This window comes from Ornithodoros turicata, chromosome 1 (assembly GCF_037126465.1).
Source record: "Ornithodoros turicata isolate Travis chromosome 1, ASM3712646v1, whole genome shotgun sequence".
Lineage (NCBI taxonomy): Eukaryota > Metazoa > Arthropoda > Arachnida > Ixodida > Argasidae > Ornithodoros > Ornithodoros turicata.
Genome location: NC_088201.1, coordinates 188471897 through 188485272, shown reverse-complemented (window position 1 = coordinate 188485272; position 13376 = coordinate 188471897).

Below are 13376 nucleotides of genomic sequence, written 5' to 3'. Positions count from 1 at the left end.
TATGTCACACTGACCGACATTCTTTCTATGGCAGGTCATATTGCGCAGTTTCCCTAATTTTTCCGGAGCACAGAGTGCCACAGGAATAGAATGCCTGTTTGCAAGTTTCTTTAAATTATGGGATAATTTATGCGTACATATAAGGAATGACAACCAGTACCCCTACAGGTCTGTTCTTCGCCTGAGCCTTCCCTCCCATGATGGTCTTTGGCAACACCTCACTCACATTGAATATGAGCTCATATGGGCACCCAGCACTTTGGCTTGATCAATCTGTGAAATCATATGCCTCTTCTACGCGGTGGAAGCAGGAGTTGCGCAAGGCACTATTTAAGCAGTTACTCAACACAGCTCTTTTTAAAGTCTGTGAATGAGATGAATGGAACGGTATTATCCTTTTCTTGCTTTTGGGAGCATAACACCAACATACATGTTGACCCTCAAGGTGCCCCCCCGTTCCCCCACCACACACACTTGTGTGGATGTACTACAGTCGAACCTTGTTACAACGAAGTCGCACGAGAATCGCAAATTGGTTCGTGATACGCGATATTCGCTGTCAAAGTACAGCATTTAAATGTGACTAATGATTCTCACAAATTCCTGCCGGAACAAGCGTAGCGTCCGCAATATTTCAAAATCGGTTCAAAACACAATAAGGCAAACACAACCGTTTTATTTGAAGAAATCTGTAATCTTCTGTCGCTTCGTGCACTGTTCACGACAGTCACTTCAACCTTGTCAAGCGAATGAAACGCATCACGAATGATTTCATCAGACGCTGTCGGATGTTCCAGAAAGAAGTCCTTCAGTGTGTGTACCATGGAGAGAGCCTCACAGTGTGATAAACGGAGATCCGTGTCTTCCGGATCGTCGCACTCACCGTCACTCACCGCTCCTGTACATTCGCTGCTGCGTTCCTGATTTCATCGGACGCTGTCAGGTGTTCCAGAAAGAAGTCCTTCAGTGCGCGTACCATGGAGAGAGCCTCACAGTGCGTTAAACGGAGGTCCATGTCTTCCGGATCGTTGCACTCACCGCTCCTGTACATTCGCTGCTGCGTTCCTGATTTCATCGGACGCTTTCAGGTGTTCCGAGAAAGAAGTCCTTCAGTGCGCGTACCATGGAGTGAGCCTCACAGTGTGTTAAACGGAGATCCGTGTCTTCCGGATCGTCGCACTCACCATCACTCACCGCTCCTGTACATTCGCTGCTGCGTTCCTGATTTCATCGGACGCTGTCAGGTGTTCCAGAAAGAAGTCCTTCAGTGCGCGTACCATGGAGAGAGCCTCACAGTGTGTTAAACGGAGGTCCGTGTCTTCCGGATCTTCACACTCACCGCTCCTGTACATTCGCTGCTGCATTCCTGATTTCATCGGACGCTGTCAGGTGTTCCAGAAAGAAGTCCTTCAGTGCGCGTACCATGGAGAGAGCCCCACAGTGTGTTAAACGGAGGTCCGTGTCTTCCGGATCGTCGCACTCACCGTCACTCACCGCTCCAGTACATTTGCTGCTGCGTTCCTGATTTCATCGGATGCTGTCAGGTGTTCCAGAAAGAAGTCCTTCAGTGCGCGTACCATGGAGAGAGCCTCACAGTATGATAAATGGAGGTCCGTGTCTTCCGGATCGTCGCACTCACCGCTCCTGTACATTCGCTGCTGCGTGCCTGATTTCATCGGATGCTGTCAGGTGTTCCAGAAAGAAGTCCTTCAGTGTGCGTACCATGGAGAGAGCCTCACAGTGTGTTAAACGGAGGTCCGTGTCTTCCGGATCGTCGCACTCACCGCTCCCGTACATTCGCTGCTGCGTTCCTGATTTCATCGGACGCTGTCAGGTGTTCCAGAAAGAAGTCCTTCAGTGTGCGTACCATGGAGAGAGCCTCACAGTGTGTTAAACGGAGGTCCGTGTCTTCCGGATCGTCGCACTCACCGTCACTCACCGCTCCTGTACATTCGCTGCTGCGTTCCTGATTTCATCAGACGCTGTCGGGTGTTCCAGAAAGAAGTCCTTCAGTGCGCGTACCATGGGGAGAGCCTCACAGTGTGTTAAACGGAGGTCCGTGTCTTCCGGATCGTCGCACTCACCGTCACTCACCGCTCCTGTACATTCGCTGCTGCGTTCCTGATTTCATCGGACGCTGTCGGGTGTTCCAGAAAGAAGTCCTTCAGTCCGCGTACCATGGAGAGAGCCTCACAGTGTGTTAAGCCGAGGTCCGTGTCTTCCGGATCGTCGCACTCACCGTCACTCACCGCTCCTGTACATTCGCTGCTGCGTTCCTGATTTCATCGGACGCTGTCGGGTGTTCCAGAAAGAAGTCCTTCAGTGCGCGTACCATGGAGAGAGCCTCTCAGTGTGTTAAACGGAGGTCCGTGTCTTCCGGATCGTCGCACTCACCGTCCCTCACCGCTCCTGTACATTCGCTGCTGCGTTCCTGATTTCATCGGACGCTGTCGGGTGTTCCAGAAAGAAGTCCTTCAGTGCGCGTACCATGGAGAGAGCCTCACAGTGTGTTAAACGGAGGTCCGTGTCTTCCGGATCGTTGCACTCACCGTCCCTCACCGCTCCTGTACATTCGCTGCTGCGTTCCTGATTTCATCGGACGCTGTCGGGTGTTCCAGAAAGAAGTCCTTCAGTGCGCGTACCATGGAGAGAGCCTCTCAGTGTGTTAAACGGAGGTCCGTGTCTTCCGGATCGTCGCACTCACCGTCACTCACCGCTCCTGTACATTCGCTGCTGCGTTCCTGATTTCATCGAACGCTGTCAGGTGTTCCAGAAAGAAGTCCTTCAGTGCGCGTACGATGGAGAGAGCCTCACAGTGTGTTAAACGGAGGTCCGTGTCTTCCGGATCTTCGCACTCACCGCTCCTGTACATTCGCTGCTGCGTTCCTGATTTCATCGGACGCTGTCAGGTGTTCCAGAAAGAAGTCCTTCAGTGCGCGTACCATGGAGAGAGCCCCACAGTGTGTTAAACGGAGGTCCGTGTCTTCCGGATCGTCGCACTCACCGCTCCTGTACATTCGCTGCTGCGTTCCTGATTTCATCGGACGCTGTCAGGTGTTCCAGAAAGAAGTCCTTCAGTGCGCGTACCATGGAGAGAGCCTCACAGTGTGTTAAACGGAGATCCGTGTCTTCCAGACCTTCGCACTCACCGCTCCTGTACATTCGCTGCTGCGTTCCTGATTTCATCGGACGCTGTCAGGTGTTCCAGAAAGAAGTCCTTCAGTGCGCGTACCATGCAGAGAGCCCCACAGTGTGTTAAACGGAGGTCCGTGTCTTCCGGATGGTCGCACTCACCGCTCCCGTACATTCGCTGCTGCGTTCCTGATTTCATCGGACGCTGTCAGGTGTTCCAGAAAGAAGTCCTTCAGTGCGCGTACCATGGAGAGAGCCTCACAGTGTGTTAAACGGAGATCCGTGTCTTCCGGATCGTCGCACTCACCGTCACTCACCGCTCCTGTACATTCGCTGCTGCGTTCCTGATTTCATCGGATGCTGTCAGGTGTTCCAGAAAGAAGTCCTTCAGTGCGCGTACTATGGAGAGAGCCTCACAGTGTGATAAACGGAGGTCCGTGTCTTCCGGATCGTCGCACTCACCGCTCCTGTACATTCGCTGCTGCGTGCCTGATTTCATCGGATGCTGTCAGGTGTTCCAGAAAGAAGTCCTTCAGTGCGCGTACCATGGAGAGAGCCCCACAGTGTGTTAAACGGAGGTCCGTGTCTTCCGGATCGTCGCACTCACCGTCACTCACCGCTCCTGTACATTCGCTGCTGCGTTCCTGATTTCATCAGACGCTGTCGGGTGTTCCAGAAAGAAGTCCTTCAGTGCGCGTACCATGGGGAGAGCCTCACAGTGTGTTAAACGGAGGTCCGTGTCTTCCGGATCGTCGCACTCACCGTCACTCACCGCTCCTGTACATTCGCTGCTGCGTTCCTGATTTCATCGGACGCTGTCGGGTGTTCCAGAAAGAAGTCCTTCAGTGCGCGTACCATGGAGAGAGCCTCTCAGTGTGTTAAACGGAGGTCCGTGTCTTCCGGATCGTCGCACTCACCGTCCCTCACCGCTCCTGTACATTCGCTGCTGCGTTCCTGATTTCATCGGACGCTGTCGGGTGTTCCTGAAAGAAGTCCTTCAGTGCGCGTACCATGGAGAGAGCCTCTCAGTGTGTTAAACGGAGGTCCGTGTCTTCCGGATCATTGCACTCACCGTCCCTCATCGCTCCTGTACATTCGCTGCTGCGTTCCTGATTTCATCGGACGCTGTCGGGTGTTCCAGAAAGAAGTCCTTCAGTGCGCGTACCATGGAGAGAGCCTCTCAGTGTGTTAAACGGAGGTCCGTGTCTTCCGGATCGTCGCACTCACCGTCACTCACCGCTCCTGTATATTCGCTGCTGCGTTCCTGATTTCATCGGACGCTGTCAGGTGTTCCAGAAAGAAGTCCTTCAGTGCGCGTACCATGGAGAGAGCCTCTCAGTGTGTTAAACGGAGGTCCGTGTCTTCCGGATCGTCGCACTCACCGTCACTCACCGCTCCTGTACATTCGCTGCTGCGTTCCTGATTTCATCGAACGCTGTCAGGTGTTCCAGAAAGAAGTCCTTCAGTGCGCGTACGATGGAGAGAGCCTCACACTGTGTTAAACGGAGGTCCGTGTCTTCCGGATCTTCGCACTCACCGCTCCTGTACATTCGCTGCTGCGTTCCTGATTTCATCGGACGCTGTCAGGTGTTCCAGAAAGAAGTCCTTCAGTGCGCGTACCATGGAGAGAGCCCCACAGTGTGTTAAACGGAGGTCCGTGTCTTCCGGATCGTCGCACTCACCGCTCCTGTACATTCGCTGCTGCGTTCCTGATTTCATCGGACGCTGTCAGGTGTTCCAGAAAAAAGTCCTTCAGTGCGCGTACCATGGAGAGAGCCTCACAGTGTGTTAAACGGAGATCCGTGTCTTCCGGATCGTCGCACTCACCGTCACTCACCGCTCCTGTACATTCGCTGCTGCGTTCCTGATTTCATCGGATGCTGTCAGGTGTTCCAGAAAGAAGTCCTTCAGTGCGCGTACCATGGAGAGAGCCTCTCAGTGTGTTAAACGGAGGTCCGTGTCTTCCGGATCGTCGCACTCACCGTCACTCACCGCTCCTGTACATTCGCTGCTGCGTTCCTGGTTTCATCGAACGCTGTCAGGTGTTCCAGAAAGAAGTCCTTCAGTGCGCGTACGATGGAGAGAGCCTCACAGTGTGTTAAACGGAGGTCCGTGTCTTCCGGATCTTCGCACTCACCGCTCCTGTACATTCGCTGCTGCGTTCCTGATTTCATCGGACGCTGTCAGGTGTTCCAGAAAGAAGTCCTTCAGTGCGCGTACCATGGAGAGAGCCCCACAGTGTGTTAAACTGAGGTCCGTGTCTTCCGGATCGTCGCACTCACCGCTCCTGTACATTCGCTGCTGCGTTCCTGATTTCATCGGACGCTGTCGGGTGTTCCAGAAAGAAGTCCTTCAGTGCGCGTACCATGGAGAGAGCCTCACAGTGTGTTAAACGGAGATCCGTGTCTTCCGGATCGTCGCACTCACCGTCACTCACCGCTCCTGTACATTCGCTGCTGCGTTCGTGATTTCATCGGATGCTGTCAGGTGTTCCAGAAAGAAGTCCTTCAGTGCGCTTACCATGGAGAGAGCCTCACAGTGTGATAAACGGAGGTCCGTGTCTTCCGGATCGTCGCACTCACCGTCACTCACCGCTCCTGTACATTCGCTGCTGCATTCCTGATTTCATCGGACGCTGTCGGGTGTTCCAGAAACAAGTCCTTCAGTGCGCGTACCATGGAGAGAGCCTCACAGTGTGTTAAACAGAGGTCCGTGTCTTCTGGATCGTCGCACTCACCGTCACTCACCGCTCCTGTACATTCGCTGCTGCGTTCCTGATTTCATCGGACGCTGTCGGGTGTTCCAGAAAGAAATCCTTCAGTACGCGTACCATGGAGAGAGCCTCACAGTGTGTTAAACGGAGGTCCGTGTCTTCCCGATCGTCGCACTCACCGTCACTCACCGCTCCTGTACATTCGCTGCTGCGTTCCTGATTGACCCCAGCAATGACGTCTGCGTCCATCAGCTCACTTGCCACGGCAATGTTATCTGCCGACCTTCTTCTGACCAAGTAAAAATGCGAAGTCATACGCTTTTTTTTTTTTTTCAATAACGCACCTGACACCGGCAGGTTCCTTCCTCTCACGTCTTTGAACCATGTGATAACTGTGTCTTCCACATCTGGGAAGGATCATTTGCGAAACCTCTTTTCCGGTTGCTGGCGATGGCTTGCACCTGGAAGGTGCCCTTGATGTTTCCTCTTGCCCTTAGTATCGTAGACAGAGTGTTGGCCGGGATGCCGAAATTGTACACGACGTCCTTCTTCATGCCACTGTCGACGTCACGAAGAATATTCACCTTCGTTTCGATGCTCAGTGCTTTACGTTTCAGCAGCATACCGGCTACTCGATGATGGGAAGTTTCGGGAATGATGCAATCCACGGTGACGAGGACGAAAGCACGGTGGAGAGGAGGAACGAGTGTGAAAGCACTAGAAGCACGCAGCCAGTGAACGCGTTGCTCACTTATCGGGGTCATTCGCCTCGACGTGCGGGTCACCTTTCCAAAACGGGAGCTAATCTCCCGAATGTGCCGGAAAAAATGCGCTTGTGTGTTGGAAAGTCACGATGAATCGCTTAGCGGTAACCGATAATAGGCTAGGAAATGGGGAAGCCTACTTCGTTGTAAACGCGGGATCCCCGTAGAAGTAAAGCGTGACCAACCAAATCGGACAAAAGTCTCAATAACCGATAATTTGCACCAACAATGTTCACTGTAGCTTAACTGCGAGGTTCGGCTGTACATGTTCTGAGAAGGAGAGGATATAGCTGTTTATTTTAGAGATGGGTTAACTGAATCCTAGTCAGGGATTCGAGATTCGCAAATCTGAATCCCAGTGCCCAAAAGAGTGAGTCGAATCTTTCGGATCCCCCAACCACGTTTGTCTGTTTCTTTATAAAATTGGTGCCTCCCGAATCCCCCCCCAAAGCCTGCTTGGCTCCCGGGTGTACCAGAACCACGGCATTAATCTCTGACATTGCAAGTTTAAAAGTGACACAGTGTTGCCTTTGTTTGCTTCTTACTTTTACGAGAAGATGCGGGAGAATTATTCTTGCTTTATTTTGCTCCCCAAACTTAGGCTAATGTGACACACTTAGAGGACATTCTTGGGCTGCGATATAGCTTAAAGGACACAGGCAGAAGAACCAACCTACGCAGGTGCTGTGGAAGTCTGTGGACAGACATCGCTGAAATGTTAGGATCGGACGTCTCACTGACTCTATCCTTATCCCTATACTCTAATTCCTAATCTCTTGTACATTTTGCGTCATCACGATCCCCATAATTGTCGCTTTCGAAGAATCGCTGTGGTGTGTCATCACTGGTGAGGCCCCTGCTTCTCCACAATCACTTCTTCTCATGCGAAAATGTGCTCCCGCAGAAGTTGCCACTGCCAGTACTCCAGTATGTGGGAACCTTTGCCCAGAAACCTGGGGTGGTTGAATAGCCAACACACCGTAACCCCTAGGAACACAAACACAGCAATTACGGAACGAAGAACAAGGTTTACTGGCTTACATCAAAACCTGCTTGCCGCCCAGACCGCTTCACGGATCCAAACCTAAGTGATGATCTGAGAGGGTGACTGCTGCACGAATGAATCCCTCACTTTCCCAGAGCGCTTGCTCTTCTCTTATCTCCCGTGGTATCACCCAGATCTCACGTGGAAGTTGCCAATTTGATTTTCATTAACCAAAGGTGTCAAATTCCGTTGGTCGCAGCCATGCTTGTTGTGCTATCCGCACTGATCATAACCACAATGATGAAGTGACACTATCTTTGGCAGAATCCTGCTCAGCAAGTCATCAGACCTGACTCGCTGCATCGACACAAACAAGCCAGAACATGAAGATGTCGCTCAGTGGGCTATCAAGTAGCTGAAAGCAACATCGCCAATCACTGCACATAATTTTGTGCTTGGCTGACCTGTGCTAGGACACCTACGTTGACACGAGCTTCACCTTTCACAGTTTTTGAGAGGTTGGTGATCTTTCCTTTGTTTTATAGTGTAGTTCCTGCACTTGTGAAACCGCGCATTCTTGACGTCATTTTACGACCATGATGTCAAACTCCAAACTGTACAAAAAGAAATTAAGTAGATGGGAACTCAACCATTGTCCGCCATCCAGGATGCGAAAGAAGAATTAAAAACATACAACTCGAATGTCTCTGTCCAAATGGATTAAAGGGACCATGAAAGGTTATTTAACGAGCCTACGATCATTATCCATTAGTTCCTGCGTACTAAAGGGCGATTTCATTTCAGTTCAGTTCAGGCAGGGCCCCAACCTTTGGGTCCTCAATTTTCTTCGTTAATTTTGATATGATAGCCGCATGTGTGGCATGGACATTGGCGGTGGTCCGTCTTTCCGGAACAAAGCGGTTCGCAAGATAAAAAAAATCAATAAGCGAGTAGCGAGAACGCCGGTTCTCGGGAATGCGTTTTTCGGCTGCTTTGAAGCGCAGTATTTCCTTGCAGGATTTCACGTCACTCTGGCCTTCTTGCGACAGCATTACTGGGTCATGGGCTATGGCTGTGAGTGATATCTTTTCCCAGGGACCTCTGAAAGACCTTACAAAAAGGACACAAAAACGCTTCCCATGCATTATTGCGCATGTTTTGTTACCGTACCTGTGCGATTCACTTTCGCGGTAACCCAATAAAATGCATATCAAACGAAAGCTTGTTGTACGCTCTTTCTAATGGTATGCAGAGCGAATTTCTTCATCGCGCTGTTTGTGAGGAAATCGCGTCTGAATTGACATAGGTTGACACGGTTTGTCGAAGTTGGCCAAGCATTCGCGTAAAAACCCCATGTTCTATTCGAAAAAGAAAAATTGTGCCTCAATGTGGATGCTTTTTCTTGCTTTTGATGCAAAGTTTCCCTCTGGTAAGTACTCACAGGAGTTACTGGCTCACAGGAGTTACTGCCGTTGGGATCGACCCTATCCCGCCAGGTTCGTGTGAACTGACGCGCCACCGTATCGCTTGCCGGGCTTCGGCGCACCAATTCTTCACGCATAGTAATCGATGGCTTGAATGGATTAAGACACAATTTGAAGTTATGGCATATATTTGAATCAGATTCACTGATTGGTTCAAAAAGCGAAAAGGCAGAAACAACGAGGACAAATTATGGTACAGTACATGGAAATCAGGACCAGAGTAAACTTCTCTCAGTTTTAAGATACACAGAGGGCAGATATTAATGCGGGATGCTGACTTCATTCATTGTTCGTGCAAGAAGGACCTCCGATGATTCCGTGCCATTCGCCTTGTACCAGACGTGTGCGGCACTTCGGAACGATGCAACTTCGCCTGAAGGAAGGTGCAGGAGATGTGTTGCATGCCTGCGATTTGTCAGCACAGAGACAAAGTCTTCGGCAGATCGTATGACGTCCGCTGCTGGCGACCGTAGTTGTATACGCTTGCCGCGTGCTTGAGGGATCCGCCAGCACCGTCGCAAGCATTTTTCCCATGCCCACTCGCAGAGAATATCCAACGGATCAGCAGGCCATTAGAGCGCATTTCGTGCACCTGATATCTGTTCTTGAAATGTGCTGCAGCACTGTCAGATATGTGCACGGTGTGTGTAAATATGAGGAGAATGTCCTCGAGCGTTTCTACTATTTATTTATTTATTTATTTATTTATTTAAATACCCTCAGGGCTTGCGCGTTACAGAGGGGAGTGGTAGTTAGAATAAATGGGTTACAGAAGCAAAAACAATCGAACAAACAAAACTGAGTACAAAATATAACAATGATGTCAAAACAACGAAGATGATTACAATGCAATAAAATCACTAATGACACTTTTGAACTGAGCAATGGGCGAGATTGACGTTAGTGAACCGGGGAGGTTGTTCCAGTCGACGGCAGTACGGTAGAAAAATGAGTCAGCGTGAGTCTTGGTTGAACAAGATGGAATGTGGACCTTTTGACGATGGTCAGTGCGGTTTGATATGTACGCGGGCGGAAAAATAAAGCGAGATCGCAAGCTATCGTTATGGTAGTAAATTTTATGGAACAGGCACAGACGGGAAATTTTTCGTCTGGAAGCTAGGTTAGTAAGCTGCAGGTTACGTTTCATGGAGGTTACGCTGGCTGTGCGTTGGTAGTTGCCAAATATGAAGCGGGCAGCCCTGTTCTGAATGGTTTCAATGGCCTGAACAAGGACTGATGAACCTGGATCCCAGACCGAAACAGCATATTCAAGCTTCGGACGGACAATGGATGTGTACAAGGATAACTTCAGATGCTGAGGTGCCTGATGAAAGGTGCGCCTAAGATAACCCAAAGTACGGTTAGCGTTGCTTACAACATACTCGACATGTGCTTTCCAAGACAAATCAGATGAGATGAAGACGCCCAGGTATTTGTAGGAAAGAACCAAATCTAATGTAAAGTTATCAAGAGTGTACGACTGGCAGTGTCCACGGACTCGTGTTATTCTCATGTGTTTACATTTGTTAATATTGAGTTCCATGCTCCAAGTGTGGCACCATGTTAATATGTTATTAAGATCAGACTGAAGAAGCAGGGCATCAGACTCCTGTAAAATTTCTTTGTATAGAACACAATCATCGGCGAATAGACAAATAGACGATGACGAAATACACTGCGGCAGGTCGTTAATGTAGATTAGGAAAAGGAGAGGACCAAGCACGGAACCCTGGGGCACACCAGATAGTACGGGAGCTAGACAAGAATCAGCGTCGTTAATGGTTACGTATTGGCTCCTATCAGAAAGGAAGCAATGCAGCCAGGACAGTACATTAGTATCAATGTTGAGTGCACCGAGTTTATGAAGTAGGAGACGGTGCGATACTTTATCAAATGCCTTGGAGAAGTCAAGGAATATGCAGTCGGTCTGGGACCCTTGGTCAAGAACAAAGCTTAAGTCGTGCACGAATGACACCAGTTGAGTTTCGCAGGAAAATGCTTTCCGAAATCCATGTTGACTATGATGAAAGAAAGAGTTGGATTCGAGGAACTGTACCAAGTGGGAATATATGACATGCTCAAGAACTTTGCATGAGATGCTGGTAAGAGATATTGGACGATAATTGGCTGGGGAGTGTTTGTCACCGGATTTGTGATATTTGCTTCAAAGCAAGCAGCGCATGGGCTGTGTCATGCCGTAAGTCGTCGCTCATGGTCGCCATGCTTAGTGTGGCATTCTGTGCTTTAACCACACATGTGAATATAGACACTTGGCTTCTCTGCCAATAGTGGCCCTGCACTTCATTTTGCAAGTTCACTGTACAGTTTTCAGCAAAGTCGAAGTGTAGAACGATGTGTCTCAACATTGCGAACTGCCTCCCTTTTCGGTCCAGATTGCCTTCCTCTGGATGTTGTGAACGTGCTCATCCTTTACATACAATGAGGCCCACTTGCGTATCTCTTTCAGAAATGCGCGCCCGCTCATGGTCTTCCTGACGAGGTCACCAGACTCCCACATCGCCACCACAACTTCACATTCCGCAGCAATCTCTAGTTTCCTCAGGGTTATGCGCTTAGCCTCAGCGCATCCCCTGCACTCCCGGAAAAGGCACGCTTCGCTGGTGGGGTCGTATACACACACAAACTTGTAATCGTTTCTTTGCATAACTTTGTTGCAGGAACAGTGTTCGCTGCGATTATAACAAGTTCGAAGTTGGCGCAGTAGGTACACAGACACTGCAAGTGGTAAGGTACCATTCGAACCCATTTTGGTCGTAGGGAGTAGAACTCGGTCACACCTAGCTTTATTTCCGGATGGTCTTTTCTAAAAATGCTGTATGTCTCACGTATGGAGCGAGTCATGAATCTTTTCACTACCGATTCCTTTTGGCCGTTTCTCAAAGTGTTAGCAACGTCCTTCTTATTCGGACTTTGCATGGAACATTCTAGTTCGTCATCCAGGTAGTATTTCAGTGCCGTCACAACTTCAGCCTCACTAAGCGGGTGCCCAGCGCGTGGATCTGGCACGGCCCAAACACCTTCCGATCGCCTAATGCATCTTGCCTTATCGGTGACGTATTTCGTGGCTCCTGGTACCAAAGTCATTGTTTCTTTTTTGCTGATCGTGTCCGGCAAGAGCGTTAGAAGTTTGCATCGGGCCTGCTGTGAGGTACATTTCTCGTATGCTTTGGCAATGCTTTCTAGAAGGTCCGGGCAGTACTTGCACTCCACTGCCGATTCACGCGGTTCGTCCACATCGTACGCATCACCGATTTTGCGGCGCACAGATCTGCTGATTGCCGATGTACTTGAGCATGCTTGTGAGAAACGTAAGCCTCTATGCTTTTTCCTTTCAAGGACCCCGGATGTCTTAAAGGGGTTACATTAATATCGGTAGAGGAGATCTGTTCGTTGATATCTTCTATGATTCTCTTCGGGCTCAACAAATTCGCTGTCACGCGCCGAAGAATGAGCTTCAAAGGGCATGTCACACATCACGTCGCGAAAATACCTGAAGCGGTTCCTGCACAGCTGGTCGTCCTCGGCCACGTTGCTGGCGACCGCTGGGCCCAGGACTCTCTTCAGCGCTGTCATGTCCAAACGAGAAACACTCACAAAGTCACTCTGCTTTGAGATGCGCTTCTTGTGTCGGCGACCATAATCTCCGCAATAAACACGGTCGCTGCTGTACATCCTAGCAGCCATGGATGGGTCACTACAGCTGACACTCACAATTCAGATACCTATGCGTGGCCTGTGCAAACTCGAAAGCAAAAATGACGAACTGCGGTTCCCACGCTTCGCTGATGTAGTGTCCTTCCAAATCTTACGGCATAGTCAGTTTTGTTACTGTACCTCGGTTGTTTCCGCCGCAGAGGGACCCGGTGGGGTCACACTAATGAAAACGACCTCCCACAAGAGTGTGGTCCACACTGCTGTCCGTGTCTGGTTGCGAATACACGTTTCCTTTTTTTTTTAATGCCACATACATTGCATCATCTGAATTCCCCGTTCGTCAGTGGTATTCATAAGTTAGGTATTGCTGGCGTAATTTCTGCCCTTTTTATCTCTTTCTTTTTTATTTTTGTACCAATCAATGTATCTTATTCAAACATATGACAGTTCCAACTTCGACTTGTGCAGCAATCGTTTAGGTTTGCGTGAAGAATTCACGCGCCAAAGCCCGGCAAGCGATACGGTGGCGCGTCAGTTCGCATGAGCCTCGTGGGGTCGGGTCGATCCCAACGGCAGTAACTCGGCCTGTGAGCGCTTACCAGAGGGAAATTTTGCGTGCAAAG